Here is a 6726-nt window from a genome sequence, read left to right on the forward strand (position 1 = left end):
ATTTCTACTACCGTAGATATTGTAGAATCGAAGTCAGATTGACGAATAGACTGTTTATACAATTGTTATGAATTTCGAAAGATATTGATTGAAATTGAACACTAAATTTGTATTGTTCTTGATTTAAGAATAGAGGGATGATTATTCTTATGTGTTCTGGATAGATTATTCACTATATTTGTGAAATCAGATCGAAGAAATTATACCGTACGCCTTTGTTATGAAATTCAGCATCTCTTGAGTTGAATTGCATAGATATTGACATGCTGGAATTCGAATGGTGATATCATGGTATTGAGTATGGATTCTGGTATTATACCTGTGATGTTCAGATTGACGGGATTATTCAGATTGTATTGTTATGCCGTCGAAACATCAGTTGATTTAGATTGATCAGACTTGATATTGATTGAGATTCATTGTTATATCGTTGACATTGATCAGATTGTATACCGATTTGAGTATTGATCAGAACAGGTCTCGAATTGGGTTATATACTGATATGGTATTTATATAATTGTCATTATCAGATTTGGATATGGACAGATTGGGATACAAGATTTCGTCGTCATCAGATCGCGAAGAGAAAGGTATAAATTGATGTTTATTGGGAGATCGACTTGTGTTAGATTCTACTCGAGTTTCCCTAAAACCACATACTTGTATGGTATTGTTTTATACCTTTATGTTTTAATTATTATTTTTATTCTACTGAGATATGAAGTAGAAAGCAGAGAGCTATTGAATAAGAGTCACTGACAGAGAGGCCAGACTATGATAGAGACGTCACTGACCCATTGCACATTGTCAGACTAGGCATAGTCTTGGTAGATATTCCAAGACACCGGACGTTTGGTCGTATCGATGTGATTATGAGTAGAGTCGCTCTTATCATAGATATTCGATACAGCGAGGGCCAAGTCCGTAAATAGGAACGTATCAATTTCAACCACCCCGAATGTAAGAGATAGGTGGGAGATTTGTTACATTCCTATTCACTGGGATCCCTAGATTAGAATGAGAGAAGAGTCGAGTCTTAGATATTGAGACTAGATTTGATTTACAGACCTGTATTGATCTATGTTTCGTAGATTATGATTCATGTTTTATTTACAGATTAATATTGATACATGTTGTTTGATTTCAGATACATGTGCAAAGATATAATTCATGATTTTATGTTAATTCAGTTAATTGCATGTATACATGATTTATACTGGGATTTATTCTCACCGGAGTTATCCAGCTGTTGTCTTGTTTGTATGTGTGCATGACAACAGGTGGGACAAGATCGGGGTCGAAAAGATGATGAGAGATCGAGATTAGAGTGGTGATGCCGGATTTGGATATAGATAGGTTTCTTTACTTGATTATAGTAGTTGAACCTTAGTTGAACTAGATGAATGTTGTATAAGATTTGTATTTTTATACTGATTTGTATAATAGCATGATTCCATTACCTTCTGCACTGTCATTTTAAAAAAAGAAAAATTTTTAAACCCTGTTTATCTTAATTGATAATTAAATCCCACAGATGATTAAGAAGATGATTAGCGTCCGGTCCCCACACTTTAACAACTCTTACACTCGCTCTTGTATAATTGTATCCTTCTCTAGCCCAAAGAACCTCATATTCTACACCATGGGCGAAAAAATGTTAGATGGTGTCCGAAGTATTTCTGACACAGCCCCCTGATACTTAAATCAGTTTTGAGAGAAAATTTAAGTATGCGAGAATAGTTGTAGAACCCGTTAAATCATAATACGTATAAGCCATGCATAATCTTTAGTATTTAAATTAAAAATGATTTATTTATTATTTAAGGCATTTTAAAGTTGTTTTTATTTTTAAATCGCATAAGTTTAGTTATTATCTTTTCAGTTAAATAAGCGACGCTAGACTGGAGTCGGAGTATTGAGATAAATTCTAATAATAAGAAAATATTCCTACATTTAATTTAAGATAAGGAATAATTTATTTTAAGGTAAAAGAATTTTTATGGATTTAATTAATTAATTAGAGATAAGTAGTAAATAAGTTCTTTTATGTCCAATAATTTAATTAAAAGTCTAAATTAAAATATGTGACCAACTGAGATAAGTTAATCTAGGATTATTTTATTTAAGAAATTATAACTTAACATGCTAGTAATTTAATTTAAAGAATTAGTCATGCATGCAAGATAATTACTATCCTAAACTAATTAATTGTTTAATTCACTAAAATACTTAATGGGTAGATAATACTTTAAAGATTTAAAATACAAGATTTAACAATATTTCCCTCCATCTTCCTTCAAGAATTCGGCCAACCCTTGTAGGATTTAAATATGGATTGACAACTCACCATTTTGATATCATTCCTTAATCCTTTTCTTGGTAGATAATTTCCTTTCATTTTTAAACCCCACTAATTAATAATTAAGCAATTTTTCTACCTTATTTTGAATGATAATTTCGGCCACCACACTTTGAGGATTTGAATAATTTTAGTAACTCTCTATTGATAACTTTCCTTAATCCTTTCATGGCATAGTTAATTCTCTCACTTTTAAATCCTTAATAATTATTAATTAAGCAATATTCCTACCCAAAATTGATAGAAGAAATCGGCCGTTCACCATCAAATATCCCTCAAATCCTTTGATATCATATCATTTCCGATCTAACAAACTCAAAGGATAGAAAGATTTTATATTTCCTTTCAAATCTCCCATCTATTAGTAAACTTCCCATTCATCTCCTAGCCATTTCCCTCCCCATATTTTCGAAAATTTCAGAGTAAAACTTCAGAGAAAATCGTGAGTTCTTCAAGGAAAAATAAGAGAGAAAATTAGAAAAGAAAAGGGACTTCATCTCCGCCGCGCCGTGTCGTCGTCTAGTTTGTTTTCTTTTCAAAAAAAATTTTCAGGCATGTCTATAACATTCTTTTCTCTTCAATCAAGTTATATAAATACTTTAAAATATTATATGTACATGATTCATAGAGCAAAAACCGATTTTCGTACAGCAACTTGAACAAAATTCGGCACAGCTTTTTCGGTCCCCTTCATGCTTCACGTTTGGTATGGTTTCTTTCGATTTCAGAGGTTGGCTCGGTTCCAGGTGTTCAAGGCTGCTTATGGTCATGTTATAGGGTGTGTTAGGAACGGATTGGTCCATTGGTTTGAGCCCTTTCGCCCCAGCAAAACAAATTTTGACAGCAACTCGCAACATTACAATTTTTTACCCTCGGTTTTAGTTGTTGATTGCCTAAAGGGAGAGTTTGGATCATAGTTGGCCTAGGGCCTGTAACCATGGTTTAAACCATTCCTTAGCATGTCTAGGACATGACCAAGATGACCTTTCATGGCTTGGTTCATAGTCTCATCGGTTTAAAAACAAACAACACAAGATAGCCCCTCGATTTTTATTTTTTCGAGTGGTCTGAGTAGTTTCAAATTTGAGGTTGGTGTGGATCTTGGTTGGCTTTTTAGCCCTTAGCCATGGTTCAAACAATGCCTCAGGATGTCTAGATCATGCCATGCTCAATCACATGGCCACTGGGATGATCCATGACAGCAAAACAAGCAACACTCCCACGCGTGTCATGTGTGTTTTCGGGTGAAGCTTGGGATCGTCGTAGGTGTTGGCTTGCATTGTGGTTGGACTAGGGCCCTTAGCCATAGTTCAAACCATACCTTAGGATGTTGGTAAGAGGCTCTGGTCAGTGGTTCAAGCCCCAATGACCGATAGTCTCAAAAACGAAGCACAGAAGCGCAACAGCTGCTGCTGTAATGTTTTTGACAGCAACTTTGCCTTCGGTTCAGAGGCTTGTTTCGAGTTCATGGTTGGCTTTTAGCCTATGGCCTTGGACTGGACAATACACCATTGAATTAGGAAGGTCATGTTTTTGGCCGTTCGTGATTTGGTTAAGTTTATAGGTCGTACGAGAATTTACGGTGAGTGACTCTCGAAAGAGCGTTACACGATTTAGGCCTCCATTCACCAAATTTCGAGTTTTAAAATTCTTAGGAGCATTATTTCATCATGTTAGGCGTATTTTTACCATGAATAAACTATGGTTCAATGTTGGTTTGGGTTGGTACTGAGTCATGGTTAGAAGTTAAGTTGTTGGCCCCGTTTTTGGGTTCCATTACGAAGTTATTCTCATGTTAAGTTATTTGCATGTTTCTCATGTTAGAATTAGGTCGCAGCGAACCTGGGAACGATCCAACTCAATTGGTAAAATAACATAGGAATTTAATTATATTACGTGCATAAAATATAAAAAAAGTTTATTTTTGAGATATATGCGATATGTCTTGTGACCACCTCACGCTTATGGGATTGCAGCTTATGGGATTATTACTTCACTCGGTGACTGACGACCGGTTCATGTTCATGTATGGGTACGGATATCCAGTCCAAGAGTTTTGATGATCTCTACCACCCAGTATACTGTGGTTTAGTCAAATCAGACGATTCATGTTATGTTATGGGCCACTTGCGTAGAGCATTATCTCCACAGAAAAATTATGATATGCTATTTTATGACAGGGCTCTAACGAGCAAACATTTTACGTATTATTTTCAGTTATGCACGTATTTAAAATTATTCATGACACGATTTTCACGTTACGCTTTACGATATGATATATTTACATGGCACGAAACTCTATGACATATTTTACTTGTTATTCACGATATATGCATGCTGAGTCTTTAGACTCACTAGACTTGATTGTTGTAGGTACTGATGAGGTCGAGACCGAGGGCGGGGACCAGTGAGCTAGCTTGGGTCGACAGTAGTATGAACACGAGGACCTCATTTTCAGCACTTACTATTTTTATTCGAACTCGGTTTTCACGTTGATGAATTATTTTATGTTGTCGTTTTGAAAAACAGTATTTACTTCCACTGCTACTTTGAATATTTAAACTTTTTATCAGTTTATTTTATAAATAAGGCAAGTTATTTACTTTTAAAGAAAAATTTTAAATAATTCCGCAAATTTACAAATACGAAATTCGGGCCTCTACAGTTGGTATCAGAGCCTATGTTCTTGTAAAGGGTTGTACTACTACTGACCTCGAGAAGCTCACGACGTCACGTCTTCGGTCTGTAAGTTTTACGTTTACGCATTTTGTTTAAAGCATCAAATATTTTGACAGCATGATTTCATGAAATATTTTATGTCAAGATTATGATTATGCATTATTTATTTAAATTTAAAGAAATAATGGAATTATGCATGTTGGTTACGTATGGGTTGTATATATGGAACAGTATGTGTGAGGCCCGGGCCCGAAGAGGGCGGGGGGTGATCGCCGGTGCCATGAGGTGGCACGGACAATGAGCGGCTCTTGGCAGGCTTCTAGGTGGAGGGAACCTGAATGAACCGTTCTTACACCGGAAGGAGAGGGATTCCGAGACTGTTCAATGTAATGGACTGTACAGTTGAAGAGGGCTTAAAAGATTTGATTGGTACTACTCATATTACGAAGGTGCATCTTCTTTTCGGTAGCTAATCATATAAGAACTCTAAAGTTAAGCGTGCTTGACTTGGGGAAATTTTGGGATGGGTGACCTCCTGGGAAGTTTCCCAGGGTGCGTGTGAGTGAGGACATAAGCACGCTGGAAAGACTCTTCTTGATACAGTGAGGACAATCATCAAATCTGGGGCATTACAAGTGGTATCAGAGCCGACCTCTCCGAGTACGGTGTGGTTCGGGGACGAACCAAGCGGAAGCTGGTGGGCATGTGAGGCCCGAGGTCGAAGAGGGCGGGGGTGATCGCCGGTGCCATGAGGTGGCACGGACAATAAGCGGCTCCTGGCAGGCTTCTAGGTGGAGGGAACATGAATGAACCGTTCTTACACCGGAAGGAGAGGGATTCCGAGACTGTTCAATGTAATGGACTGTATAGTTGAAGAGGGCTTAAAAGATTTGATTGGTACCACTCATATCACAAAGGTGCATCTTCTTTTCGGTAGCTCATCACATAAGAACTCTAAAGTTAAGCGTGCTTGACTTGGGGCAATTTTGGGATGGATGACCTCCTGGGAAGTTTCCCAGGGTGCGTGTGAGTGAGGACATAAGCACGCTGGAAAGACTCTTCTTGATACAGTGAGGACAGTCATCGAATCTCATGTGAGGCCCGGGGCCGAAGAGGGTGGGGGGTGATCGCCGGTGCCATCAGTTGCACGGACAATGAGTGGCTCCTTGCAGGCTTCTAGGTGGAGGGAACATGAATGAACCGACCCATACGGGAATGAGAGGGATTCCGAGACTGTTCAATGTAATGGACTGTACAGTTGAAGAGGGCTTAAAAGTTTTGATTGGTACTACTCATATCACGAAGGTGCATCTTCTTTTCGGTAGCTCATCACATAAGAACTCCAAAGTTAAGCGTGCTTGACTTGGGGCAATTTTGGGATGGGTGACCTCCTGGAAAGTTTCCTAGGGTGCGTGTGAGTGAGGACATAAGGAAGCTGGAAAGACCCGTCTTGATACAGTGAGAATAGTCGTCGAATCAGGGGCGTTACTGCCTCCTAGACGTATTCTTGAGCGCACGAGAGATGATGAGCCTCGCCAGGAGGATGGCGAGAATCTGAGGCAGGAGAGGAATGTACCTCCACCCCCTCCACCGGACATGAACACCCAGATGTTAGCTAGGATGACGCAGTTCTTCGCACAGTTTGCGGGGAATAACGTTGTGGCAGCCAGGCCGATGGGGCCTGAGGC

Source organism: Primulina eburnea, chromosome 6, assembly GCF_022965805.1.
Source record: "Primulina eburnea isolate SZY01 chromosome 6, ASM2296580v1, whole genome shotgun sequence".
Taxonomy (NCBI): Eukaryota; Viridiplantae; Streptophyta; class Magnoliopsida; order Lamiales; family Gesneriaceae; genus Primulina; species Primulina eburnea.